The sequence below is a fragment of the Zonotrichia leucophrys genome, chromosome 26 (assembly GCF_028769735.1).
Source record: "Zonotrichia leucophrys gambelii isolate GWCS_2022_RI chromosome 26, RI_Zleu_2.0, whole genome shotgun sequence".
Taxonomy (NCBI): Eukaryota; Metazoa; Chordata; class Aves; order Passeriformes; family Passerellidae; genus Zonotrichia; species Zonotrichia leucophrys.
Window position 1 is genome coordinate 2,577,374 of NC_088195.1, and position 13,216 is coordinate 2,590,589.

The following is a 13,216-nucleotide window of genomic DNA, read 5'->3' on the forward strand; positions in this document are numbered from 1 at the left end:
AGTGCCACCCCTGCACTCTGGGCTTGTGTCCTCCTCCCTGCTCTGGGCACAGTGTGGGGACACCTCTGTCACCACCCCGGGGGTGGCCAAGCCACCAGGAGGAGCAGGTGGCCTGTGGCTGAAGGGGGTGGAGCAGGAGGGAAGCAGAGACACACACACAGAGGGTCCCAAAATATTCTGTGAAGGAATTTTTCCCCGTCTGCATCATGTGGGGACAGCTCGGTGCTGGCTTGGAGGTGACACTCCTGCTCCTGCCAGGATTTTCCCTTTTTCCTCCATGTGCTTCTCCTTAAACGTGGCCTGGAAGAAGCTCTGGGGCTGTTCATGGTTCTGTTCAGGAATCACCACACAAGAATCACATTTCCCACATGAATTTTGGCTGCTCCTTCCCGCAGCCACTGCCCCGGGTGGAAAATCTGCTTTTCCCCCATTTCAACCCAAACCCAGGAGCCTGAGGAGGCTGCAAATTCCCAGCATAGCCGAGCTGCCCTGCTCACACGGCTTCCCTGAGGCAGGAAGGCTGATTTCCTTCCAGGAGCCAGAATCCAGATGGTCAGAGATTCCTTCCAAGCTCCCAGAACCTGTTGGAAAAGGCCATTATATCTCAATAGCAGTTTTGCATTGGAAGTGGTGCCTGCCAGCTGCTCCAACACCTCTTTTCCAAGCTGTTCCATGCTCATGGAGAACCAGTCTGGTCAGGGCTGGCAGATTTTGGTGGAGGAATAAAATCCCTGGGTTTATTCCCATTTTTTTGTGTCAGACCAATATGGAGTGGTTCAGTGGAAGAGGCCTGAGTTTGGTTTTTGAGACTCGTTTGTCCTTGTCATGAGAATCACCAGCCCTGAAATATTTTATTTTCAGTAGGAATATTTTATTTTATTTTCAGTAAGAATAACCCTGTGAACTCCCAAGGAGGAATTGAGGAGGAATTCCAAGCCCAGGGCATTTTCCTCTTTCCAAAGCAAAGCCTGGGGCCAGGTTGTGCTCCAAAGGATGCGGAGATGGAATTAAATCCAACATGGGCAGCTCTGATGTCACTCAAGTGACTCCAAACGACATTCCTTGCTCCAAAACAACCTCTGGATCAGCTCAGCTGAGTGGGAAAATCCATCCTGGTCATCGGAGGGAGGGATTTTGCTGAAAAATGTTATGGAAATTAATTGCCAGGCTTGGCCTCCACATCCAGGCCCAGCTCAGGCCTATGCAGCACCTCAGGGCCTGGAGGCCTTGGGGTGTGGAATTATGGAGGTTCAGGCCCTCAAGGGGGTAAAAAACCCTTGGAAGCACTAATGAGGGGTTAATGATGGGCTAATTAGGGGCTGTGGCCGTTCCACTGGTTTAACTGGAAGAGGAATGGCCAAACTGGGCCTAGGGAGGGGATTATTGCAGGCGCCCCCTCCCAGCCCTGCTGGGCCCGAGGCCACAGCGTGTGGCAGCAGGGCCGGAGCTTTTCCTGCTTTGGGAAGGATTCCATGAGGGATTTTATCCGGGTTCCTTTAAAAAAAGGGGTGAGGGTGGGATTTGGGGTGTGGGGGGGCTGGTCATGCTGGACCCTGGTGGCTCTCAGGGTGATGGTGGCCCATGAGAGGACAGGGTGGCTCAGACCAGGGGGTCAACACCAAAACCGCTAAAACCCCACAAAGAACCCCAATTTTGCCACAGGTCACAAAGTTCCTTCTGCCTTCCCCACACCCAGAGTGGGGAGAGGGTTGGGCATGAGGGTACCCTCCCTTTTTGGGGTGCTCACATTACCCGGGGGGTCCCCACATTATTTTGGGTAGCACCCTCTGCTTTGCCTGTGGTGTCCTCTCAGTTTGGGGTACAAATATTCTCTTGTCTTAGGATCCCCAAACTTTCTGGGGGTGCATCCTCCCCACTCTTCCCAGGGGATCCCCACATTGCCTGGGGGTGCAAGTACAGGGCTGCTGGGGGGTCCCCAAATTGACCAGGGGTGTCCTCACTCTTTCTGTGGGTGCACACACTGGCCTGTCCAGTGTGTCCCTATATTGCCTGGGGGTCCCCATATTGCCTGGGGGTGACCTCACTCTTCCCAGGGGTGTCCCTACATTGCCTGGGGTGTCCCCACCCTGCTTGGGTGCCCCCCACCCCCAGGGCTGGGGCTGCCCCAACTTGACTGGGGTTCCCCATATTGCCCGGGGGTGTCCCCACATTACCCAGGGCTGTCCCCACCCTTTCCAGCCATGCACCCCCCACTCTGCCCACGGCCTGCTGCCCCAGTTTGGGGTCCCCCCACCTTGCTGTCCCCCCTGGCCGTGCCCTTCACCCCGTTCCTTTGCCCGTCCCCCTTAAGCAGCCGTCGGGGCGTGCAGCCACCTTAAGGGAGCCCCTCCCCCGGCGGGCTGGGACGAGCCCTCCCCCTCCCTGCCCGCCGTCCCCTCCCTCGCCGGCCCGGCCCCGCACGGCCCCGCACGGCACGGGGGTTGCCATGACAAGCGTTTTCTCCCGTTAGCTCCGGGACCGCTCCCCCTCCATCCCATGGCCAGTCGCGGGGGCTCCGCCGCCAGCCGGGCGCCGTGGGACCGGAGCCGGTGAGTGCGCGCTGCGGGGGGACCAAGCCAGCGGGGTACGGGGGTCCCCAGGGGGGTTTGGAGGTGTTGGGGACACTGCGGGGACACTGGGAGTGGCGTTGGGGGGGGTTCTTTGTCGGAGCGGGGGGCGCGGGTGGGTGGGAGCATCGCTGTCCCCGTTGTGCCGGGCGGGTGGGGGCGCGGGCAGCGGGGATTTCACCGCCCCGCTCCGTCCCGGTGCAGCAGGTGGGATGGGGGGGACTCGCTTTGGGGTCCTACATCATGGGGGGGCTCGGTGTGGGACCCCCCCCGACCCCAACCCCAATGTGGGAGTGGTGGGGTGATGGGGTGAGCGCGGTCCGGCCGTTCCGGGGCGTGGGCGGCTGCGGGGCGTGCAGCCCCCAAACATCTTGTGGGGGGCAAGCCCGGCAGCCCCCCGGTATTTGGGGCGGGGGAGGACGCTCCGGTCGGATCCTATAACTTGTTGCCCGCCTTTGAGGCGGCTGGTGGGGGTGCGGGGGGTCCCGGTCGCGCGTGTTGCTGGATTTTTTGGGAGGCAGCGAGTTGTGGCATTGCGGGGAGGAGGAGGATGAGGATGATGGAGGAAGGAAGAGGCGGGGGAAGGGGAGGGGGGCTTGCGGCAGCCCAAGGACAGAGCGGGGAAGGTGCTGCGTGGGTGGGTTTGGGGTGGTTTTTCCCCACCTGTGGGGTAGAAAAGGGGGCTGCTCCCTGTCAGGAGTGGGGTGACTGGGGTGGGGTGGGTGGGATGCGGTGGGGAGGTGCGTGGGGGTTGCCCACGCCACGGCTGGGCACGTCCCCCTCCTGCCTGCACCAATCCAGCTGGGCAGAGCCAAGGCAGAGAAAACAGGAGTGGGGAGGCGGAAAATAAATTAAAAAATAAATCAGGAAATCTATTGGAAGCCCGGCCAGGCTCTGGCCTCGTCCGCCTCCTCCTGCCTGTGCCCTCAGCGCTGTCCCTGCATCCCAGCCCCGGCTCCGGAGCCTCGCAGCATCCCCGGCCTGGCTCGGTGGGTCCGTGCCCCCCGTGGGCTGCCCGGCGGCGGGGGCGGGGGGGCTGTGCGGAGCTGGGTGGTCCCTCCCTGCTTCGCCAGAGGCGAGTGGAGATGTTGGGAGGGGAGGAGGGACAATAGGTTATTGTGCTCTTATCTCTGGAGACCTGAGCTTGGGTGGGGGTTCGCATTGCGAAGCCCAAACCAGTGCAGCCAGTTTCTGCCCGTGGCCGTGGACCGGCAGCCCTGGACGTGGGTGGACGGGCAGGAGCAGAGGGCAGCGAGCTGGGGTGGAGGTGAGTGCTCGGAGCTCGCCAAGGGCACCCAGAGCCGTCCTGGGGCCGGGGGGACCCCGAGCTGAGCCCCCCACCCCAAACCCCCTTGGCTGCGTGGGCAAGGCAGGGGCTGCACCGCTGCCTGCGCCCCGCCTGCCTCCAGACACTGCCCTCAATCTTTCGCTTCTCTGAGCACTGAAACGCACCTAAATTATTAAATCATGAGCGAGAGAGGCTGACGCCCCCGCGCTCCGCCAGCCCCACCCCGCCGCGCCCCGGGGATCCCTGCCCGGCCCTGGGCTTCCCTCCCCGGCTGCCCCCTCGGGTGACCCCCCCTAGAACGCTCCCCACGGCTCTGGGGGGCTGCAGGTGCCCCTCGCATCTGAGGGGTGCAGGACCCTTCCTCAATGATGGGCGCTGGGTGGGCTTGGAGGCCAAATTTCACCCTGGGGCCGGGCTGGATGGACTCGGGTGCGGGGATGGCCGTGGCACGGGGAAGGTGCCGGTGCCGGGATGGGGCAGGTGGAGCTGGGAAGCGCCCAGGGCAGGAGGCGGCAGCGCTTCCCCATTCCTGATTCCTGCCCCGACACCGCGCATTCCCCGCGGGCTCCGGCCCCGTCCCGCCCTGGCCGCCGGCGGGGCCGCGGCTGCCGCTCCCCGTCCGAGCCCCGGCTCCTTTCCCTCTTCCTTCCCGCCTGGAAAAGCGCTGGGAAGTGCTGCGAGCGCTGCAGGTAGAGAGGAGGTTTGAGAGGGCGCAGGCTGTTGTTGGGTGTTGGTTTCTTTTTTTATTTTTTTTTCCTTTTTTTTTTTTTTTTTTTTTTTTTTTTTCCGCTGGCGATGATGACGGAGGGAATTCCCTGCGCTGCCGGCTCGCCGCTCGCGTGCCGTGGGTCCGCATCTCTTTCCCGGGGGAATCTGTCGCTGTCACCCGAGCCTTGCAGGATCCTCCGGAGCCGCCGTGCCCGAGCCCCCGGGCACAGGCCGGGCAGGGCGGGGGCAGCCCAAGGGTGGCACAGGTCCTTGGGCAGGATGAGTAAGAGCAGGGAGGGACGGCTGCTCCTCTCCACTATTGTTTAGCAGTCGAAAGCGCCGGGGTGGAGCCGAGCCTGGAGTTTCCCCTTGTCCCCAAGCCGTGGGAGTCGAGCCCGCTCCTTCCCCGCCCGCCCCTCGCCGGGGCCGCGGCTTCTCCGCGCGTTCCCCGCTCCTCTCTCGGGTTATGTGGTTTGGGTTTTTTCCCCCATTTTCCTGTTTCTCTTCCCTGCTAGGCCACGAGCGGAGTTTTCCCGCAGTGGCCACACGCGCGGGTTGGAGCCTGCGGGGATTTGGGGACCCAAATCCCTGCGGTGGTGGGGAGGATTCGCAGCCGCCGCCCGCCTGCTGCTGCTGCTGCCGCTGCTCCCCGTGCAGGGCCCGGCCGAGGGCTGGCAGCTCCGGCTTCCTCCTCGCGCACGGCTCCTCCCCGCCGGGCACGGCTGCGCCCTGCTGGGAGAGGAGCCGGCGGAAAAACTGCGGGGAGAGCCCGGGGATCCCGCTGGGCTCCGGGAGAGGCTGGGCAGGGACAGCGAGCCCGGCTGGGAGGCGCGGGGTGAGCGTGGAAATGGGTGCGGGTCCTTTGGGAGGTGACCAATGGTCACTGTGAACATGGCAATGGGATAAAGGTCCTTTGGGAGGTGACCGATGGTCAGTGTGAACATGGCAATGGGATGCAGGTTCTTTGGGAAGTGACTGATGGTCAGTGTGGCTGTGTCAATGGATGGGATGCAGATCCTTGGATGGGAAGTGACCAATGGTCAGTGTGACCATGGCAATGGGATGCAGGTCCTTGGATGGGAAGTGACCCATGCTCCATATGACCATGGCAATAGGGACAGGCTCGTGTGACCATGGCATGGATACAGTGCTGTGTGACCCCGGAGTGGGCAGATCTGATGGAAGTGACCCATGCTCCATATGACCATGGCAATGGAAGTGACCAGTGCTCGGTGTGAGGTGACCATGGCAGTGGAAGTGACCAGAGTGACCATTTCTCAGTGTGACCATAGTGATGGATGCAGACCCTTCGATGGCATGTGGCCACAAGTGGTGCCACTTCCCTGGTGTCCCCCATGTCCTGTGGCCTGCTGGGAACTCCCAGATCCAGGGGTGCTGCAGCATTCCCAGTGAGGAATGGCTGTTCTCACACACTGCAGTGGATCCGGTGTGCAGGGCTGGGAATTTGAACCCATCCCTGTCCCCCTCGTGTTGTGCTGGGTGGGAACAGGGATCCCATGGGTGGTGATGGGGCTGGAGATGCTCCTGGCAAAGGTGGCAGAGCTGTCCCCAACCTCCCTCCTCTCCACACTGGTGTGGGCAAAGGTGACCGGCTGGGGGACAGGGACAGGCAGGTGACACTGCCCAGCCCAGTGTTTTTCCAGTGGAAGCCACTGTTTTTCCCAGTGACACTGGGACAGGGAATGTGTTTTGGGGTGCAGGGCCAGCCTTGGGGTCCCTGGGAGCAGTGGGGTGACAGCCACAATCCCTGTCACCTCCTACTGGCGCCGAGGCCGGGCTAATGAACCCTGTGACTTTGATGTTTTATTTATTTATATGTTTAATTAGTTGCTTTTGGCTTTAATGCAAGGGGATAATAGAGTTTCTATGGACTTATTAACCCTGCCCCTCTGCTGGATCATTAGGAAAAGGGAAAAACCACACGAGGGAAACCTAGGTAGGGACAGGAGGGAAGCTGGAGCCCTGTGGAGTGCATGACACCCGCTGGGGTGTCACCCACCCAGCTGGTGACTCTTTTAAACCGCTAATTAAGCACCTTAAATCCTGGGAGAGCTCTCTGTGAGTAAGAGCTGAGTTCAGAGTCCTCCTGCGTTTGTGAGCTTCTGGGAGGGGTCTCAGATTTGAACGTGGGAAGCTGATGCACAGCCAGGCCCCTGGAATCAGGGATTGGGGTTGTGGGATTCCCTGCTGGGGCTGGGGGGTGACCAGGCCACTGTGGCCCAGGCTGGTGGTGAGGGACATGGGGACCTTCATGGGCTGCTCCTGGGCAGTTCCCTGGGATTTCTGGATCGTGGCATCAAGTCCTGCATGGGGACCTAAATACGGACCAGGGGGGTGCAGGCTGGGGAGGGGACACACAGCTGTGACACCAGCAGCCCTCTGCACAAATCCTGCAGCTTTGGAGTGAATGGGATCGATCATCCATTGTGGGATTGATCATCATGGGATCGATCATCCATTGTGGGATTGATCGTCCATTGCCCAGTGCCAATGGGAGAGCTCCTGGCCTCGGGAAACCCCCCCTTCCCTGCAGCATCAGGGGCTGTGGCAGCCCCTGGAGCCACACCAGTGCCACACCAATGCCACAGTGCAGGAACCGGGCCACACCAGTGCCACACTGCAAGGACCAGGCCACACCAGTGTCACTGAGCAGGGACTGGGCCACACCAGGGCCGCACTGCAAGGACCAGGCCACACCAGTGCCACACTGCAGGGACTAGGCCACACCCGTGCCACACTGCAAGGACCAGGCTACACCAGTGACACAGTGCGGGTATTGGGCCACACCAGTGCCACACCAGTGTCACTGTGCAGGGATTGGGCCACACCAGTGCCACACTGCAGGGACTGGGCCATACCAGTGTCACTGTGCAGGGACCAGGCCACACCAGGGCCACACTGCAAGGACCAGGCCACATCAGTGCCACACCAGTGCCACACAGTGTCATGTGCAGGATTGGGCCAACCAGTGCCACACTGCAGGGACTGGGCCACACCAGTGTCACTGTGCAGGGACCAGGCCACACCAGGGCCACACTGCAAGGACCAGGCCACATCAGTGCCACACCAGTGCCACACTGTAGGGACTGGGCCACACCAGTGCCACATTGGAGGGACTGGGCCACATCAGTGCCACACCAGTGCCACACTGCAAGGACCAGGCCTGTCCCCTGCCACCCCCGCCCACTGCAGCCACCCGAGGCCAGGCCCTGGCGTGTCCCCAACGGGGGAAACTCCTGGCCAGGCCAGCAGCAGCCAAGGGGAAGCTTCGGCCAAGTGTCGGCGTTTTGTGCTGACGGGGAAACTTTTCCTTCGACGCTTCCACGGCAGGGATGAGTCGGCAGCTGGGCTGAGCCGAGCGGGCCGCCGGGGGCGAGGAGCAGCCCCGATTTTGCCATTCCGGGCCGTACCCCCGCGTTTCGCCGCCGCCGAGGCCGCCGTGGGCTGCGGGAAGGAGCAGCGAGCCGTGCCTGGGCAGAGCGCGGCGCGTAGGAGTCCCCACCCGGAAGAGTTTGTCCGGCGGGGCCGGGGAGGGAGGAATCCGATCCCTCCTTTTCCCAGGCTGGGATCCCAGCGCGCTTGGCTCTCCGTGGCCTTGGCCGGCTCCCCGCTGCCGAACCCCCCTCAGCGTGGCTCTGGCCCCCCGCTCATCCCGCCGGGCCGGGAAGGGTCCCGCGAGCAGCGATTCCCGACATCTCCTCTTTGTCTGCGGCTCGGAAAGGTCAGCCCTGCCTCGCTCCGTTAAGGAGCTGTAAATAATCCCGCTCCTTGTGCCGCGGGGCCGGCTCCAGGGCTGAGCCCAGCATCCTCCTCCTCCTGCCCGGGCCCAGGAGCCGTGCCAGGGGAGGTGATGCCAGCCCGGGGGGGACGCAGCGCTGCAGGGCCGGGGGGCAGCGGGGTGCGGGCGGCCCGGGGGGGGACAGCGGCGTGTCCCATGCCAAGGGCAACACTCAGGATGGCTGCTCCCGGCTCCTGCCTTCTCCAGGCTAAAAATAAGCCGCTGGCCCTCACTGTGCTGCCTCTGCTCGGTCTGGGGGGGCTGGCGGTGGGCAGGGGGTGGCTCCGGGCTCCGGGGGCACCGAGGGGCAACGCAGCCCTGAGGGGCGGTGGCAGGGCCTGCGTGGGGCTGGAAGTGACCTTTGCTCTTTGAGCATCGGGGTCGCTGATCGGATTTTCAGGTCCGGGCTCAGATTTCGGGCAGAAGGTGTCTGATTTTCGGCGCCGTTTCTCGAGATGCTAATTAAGGACCCTGCTGCAGCAGCTGGAGCTTTAGTGTCCCTTCGCCACCCGTCGCTCGGCCGGGAGGTGCCCGTGGCCCCTGGAATGCCCTGTGGCCCCTGGAATGCCCTCGGCTTTTCGCTTCTCGCCTTTTGTTCCTGCTTGGGAATGCCGATGCCTCGCCTCTCAGGGGCTCCAGCTTTTCCAGTGGCTTAGTGGCGTGGCTCTCACGGCGTTCCAGCTCCTCGCCTCCCTTCCCACCTTCTCACCACCTTCTTAAAAATAACCCCGTGCTGCTGGAGCGCTGCTGGGGGCACAGCCCAGGATGCGGTGGCAAAGCTGCTTTCCCACTCCTGCCATTCCACAGGCAGCACAGGGACACTGGGACGAGCCAGGCTCAGTCCTCCAGCACTGTCCCCTCTCATCCTTACTCTGTCAAAGCCTCCTGATTTTGGGACAATCTAGGAGATGGCTCAGTCCTTCAGCAGTCCCCTCCCATCCTTGCTCTGTGGAAGCCCTGTGATTTTGGGGTGATCCAGGAGATGGCTCAGTCCTTCAGCACTCCCCTCTCCATCCTTGCTCTGTGGAAGCCCCCTGATTTTGGGGTGATCCCCAGGGATATGGGATGGCTCCGAGCAGGATCTGCTGCCTGTGGGATTCTCATGCACCTGCAGAGCTGAGCCCGGCTGTGTCCCAGCCCTGGCGTGACAGATCGCTGCAGCTGGCAGCCGAGAGCTTCCCGGAGATTCCCTCTCCAGAGGGGCTTCCTGACGGAGCCGGGCACGTGGCCGTGCCAGCAGCAGGGATCTGGCATGGCCTCAGTGATGGGGACACGCCTGGGGCTGACCCGGGCTGGGAGGGAGCTCGTGCTCCGGCGTGAACCTGAGTTAAACATTATTCCTGCCTCTGGAGCAGGGAGGGATTAGTGCAAGGAGGGAGAGCTCGGTGCAAGGAGGGGGAGTGCAGGGAAATGAGGGCAGGCTGGATTTGTGGCCGTGCTGGCAGCTGGGAATGCCAGGCTGGCACTGGAGGAGCCTCGGGATGGCCGGAGCGAGGCTGGAAGGGGTCACAGTGTGGGTGACAGCCTCTGGAGCAGCAGGAATGACAACCAGGATTCAAGGCCTGGCTGCCTTCACCCAGGGCTGAATCAGCTGCAGGGAGCCGGGATCACAGACTTGGCTGGGCTGGGAGAAGCTGGGAAGCGTGGCTGGGATCTTTCCTGGGTGTCCCTCTCTGCAGACGTGGCTCTGAGTCACCACATCCTGCCTGGGAAAGTTTTGGGTGCCCACACTTTCATCAAGGCAAGGCTCTGGGATGGGCCTCAGAGGGTCCTGCTGGATTCCCTGAGGGAGCCAGGCCATCTCTGGGGACAAATCTGTGGGGCTGGGGGCCACAAACCCCCGTGTGCAGGCTGGAGCTGGGAGAGAGTGAAACTCCACATCCTGCATTTTCCAGTGTGACTGGTGCTGGCTATTTTTAGTTGTCCAAATTAAGCTCGCCTTAAATGCTGTCTTTTGAGGTTTCTTTGAGGGAGGAGGCCTGGAGTGGTGTTATTTCCCAAGTGACTGATTGCTCTCCAATCTGACCCCAGCTGGACTGGCCAAAAAAATGAAAGGAAGGAGCAAAGCTGTGGCTGGGAAGTGTCTCCTCTCCGCAGAGCTGTGCCCGAGGGTGTTTCCTGAGTCAGCAGGAGATTTCCTGGGGGAAGGAGAAAGTAAACAGCATCCCCAGGGGGAAATCCAGCTGCAAAACCTCATCCTGCTACCTGCTCTGGCATCCCCAGGGTGTGCTGTGCTCCTGGGAGCCGGCCTGGCTGTTCCACAGCGTGTTAAACCCGCAAGTTTCTCACCTCAGGGACATTTTGGATTTATTGGAGAGTGCTGGGTGCTGGTTGGGGCTCATAGAGGAGGTGAAAAAGTCTGGAACCACGGGTGGGGCGCTGAGATGCTGCTCCCTGTTTGGGGGAAGCTGATCCAGAGGGGGCTGTCCTGGTGTGCGTGGATTCTCCAGAGTGGCTACAGCCCATCCCATGGGCCCAAAACCCATCCGTGCCGTGCTCCAGCTCCGTATCCACAACTGGATTCTGTTGTGGCAGCCCCTTGTTGTGTCTCAGCCCCTGGGACCTGGCTGGGATCTGTCCCCTCTGGGGATGATCCTTTAGGAATAGGGTCGTTGGGAAGGGATCCAGGCAAAGCCAGCAGGGAGCAGAGCATCCCTTGTGCCTTTCATCCCTTCCCTTCCCTTCCCTTCCCTTCCCTTCCCTTCCCTTCCCTTCCCTTCCCTTCCCTTCCCTTCCCTTCCCTTCCCTTCCCTTCCCTTCCTCCTTCCCTTCCCTTCCCTTCCCTTCCCTTCCCTTCCCTTCCCTTCCCTTCCCTTCCCTTCCCTTCCCTTCCCTTCCCTTCCCTTCCCTTCCCTTCCCTTCCCTTCCCTTCCCTTCCCTTCCCTTCCCTTCCTTCCCTTCCTTCCTTCCCTTCCTTCCTTCCCTTCCCTTCCCTTCCCTTCCCTTCCCTTCCCTTCCCTTCCCTTCCCTTCCCTTCCCTTCCCTTCCCTTCCTTTCTCTTCTTGGCACCGTTTCCCACCTCTCCCATCCCTGGATGCACTCCGTGCCTGTCTCACCTCACCAGGCACCTGCTGGAGCATCTCCCACCCAGAGCTGGCTGCAGGAACGGCCTTTCCTTGCCCTGCTTCCCCTCCCTCATCATCATCAGCAGCAGAGCCGGGCGTTTCCGTGCAGGTCAGCAGCCAGGGGATCCTCCGGCTCCTGCAGTCGGACGTGAAGTGCATGGAATCCCGGGCAGCTGCTGCAGATGGAGTTTCTGCAGCGCCAGGGGGACGCGGCCCTGCGGCCCCAGGGGCTGCAGTGAGGAGCTGGAAGTGTTTCCTGGCGTTCCCTGGCGCTTCCAGGCTCGGGACTGTCCCTTTTCCCTCTGGGAAGGACAATGAGGGAGCCTCCCTTCCTCCTCGCACTCCCCCGGACGCAGCTGCCTGCACGGCCCGGCCTTGTTGTGGCTCAGTCCCTGGGATCTGTCCCCTCTCGGGGTGATCCTTTGGGAACAGGGTTGTTGGGAAGGGATCCAGGAAAAGCCAGCAGGGAGCAGAGGGATTTTCCCAAATCACAGCCTTCTCTCCAGTGTGGGAGCAGCCAAGGTGGTGGTGGGGGACCCCAAACAGTTCTGGGGGACCCCAAACAATTCTGAGGGATCTCAAACAATTCTGAGGGATCCCAAACAGTGCTGAGTGATCCCAAACAGTGCTGGGGGATCCCAGACAATTCTGAGGGATCCCAAACAGTGCTGAGTGATCCCAAACAGTGCTGGGGGATCCCAAATAGTGCTGGGGGACCCCAGGCAGTTCTGGGGGACCCCAAACAATTCTGAGGGATCCCAAACAGTGCTGAGTGATCCCAAACAATGCTGGGGGACCCCAGACAATTCTGAGTGATCCCAAACAGTGCTGGGACCAAACACTGCTGGGATCCCAAATAGTGCTGGGGACAGACAGTTCTGGGGACCCCAAACAATTCTGAGGGATCCCAAACAATGCTGGGGGACCCAGCAGTTTGGGGACCCAAACAATTCTGAGGGATCTCAAATAGTGCTGGGGGACCCCAGGCAGTTCTGGGGGAACCCAAACAGTTCTGAGGGATCATCCAGGAAAAGCCAGCAGGGAGCAGAGGGATTTTCCCAAATCTCAGCCTCCTCTAAAGTGTGGGAGCAGCCAGGGTGGTGCTGGGGGACCCCAAACAATTCTGAGGGATCCCAAACAGTGCGGGAGGATCCTAGATTGTTTTGAGGGAACCCAAACAGTGCTGGGGGACCCCAAACAGTTCTCGGGACCCCAAATAGTTCTGGGGGACCCCAAACAATTCTGAGGGATCCCAAACAGTGCTGGGGGACCCCAAAGAGTTCTGGGGGATCCCAAATAATTTTGAGGGAATCCAAACAGTGCTGGGGAATCCCAAACAATGCTGGGGAACCCCAGCCAGTTCTGGGTGACTCCAAGCAGTTCTGGGGGACCCCAAATAGTTTTGAGGGATCCCAGACAGTTCTGGGTTAACCCAAACAGTGCTGGACAACCCCAATCCGAGCTCCCACCCTGCATTCCTGCTCTCCTCATTATTCCAGGAGCAACCCCCCTGCCCAGCCCTGCCTGGGCTCTGTGGGAGGTGATGGAGAGGGTGAGGAAGGCCCCTGATACTGCAGGGAAAATGCTGGGGAAGGGAAGAGAAAACAAAGCCTTGGGGATGGAGGGGATTCCGGCAGGCAGAGCAATCCCAGGCGGGACAGCTGGGCTGGAGGGGAATCCTGCCCGTGGGTTTGGCATTTTTCCATTGGGATGGGGAGCGGGAATCACAGCCAGAGCCACGGGTGTGTGTGTCTGTGCTGGGTGCCAGTGTCCGGGGAGATCCCTCACT

At 61.5% G+C, this 13,216-nt stretch overlaps 1 protein-coding gene across 4 annotated transcripts in view; it reads left to right on the forward strand.

The window, feature by feature from the left end:
• The first annotated feature begins 2,388 nt into the window (after positions 1-2,388).
• ATP2B4 (ATPase plasma membrane Ca2+ transporting 4) overlaps positions 2,389-13,216 on the forward strand; it is a 79,204-nt gene continuing 68,376 nt past the window's right edge. For 2 of the 4 annotated variants that reach the window (XM_064732900.1, XM_064732902.1), the window contains exon 1: positions 2,390-2,549. The gene's annotated coding sequence lies outside the window, so the exon portion shown is untranslated. Of the gene's footprint in view, positions 2,550-8,284; positions 8,306-13,216 lie in introns of those variants that run through there. The other 2 variants (XM_064732903.1, XM_064732901.1) reach the window with 2 other exon arrangements.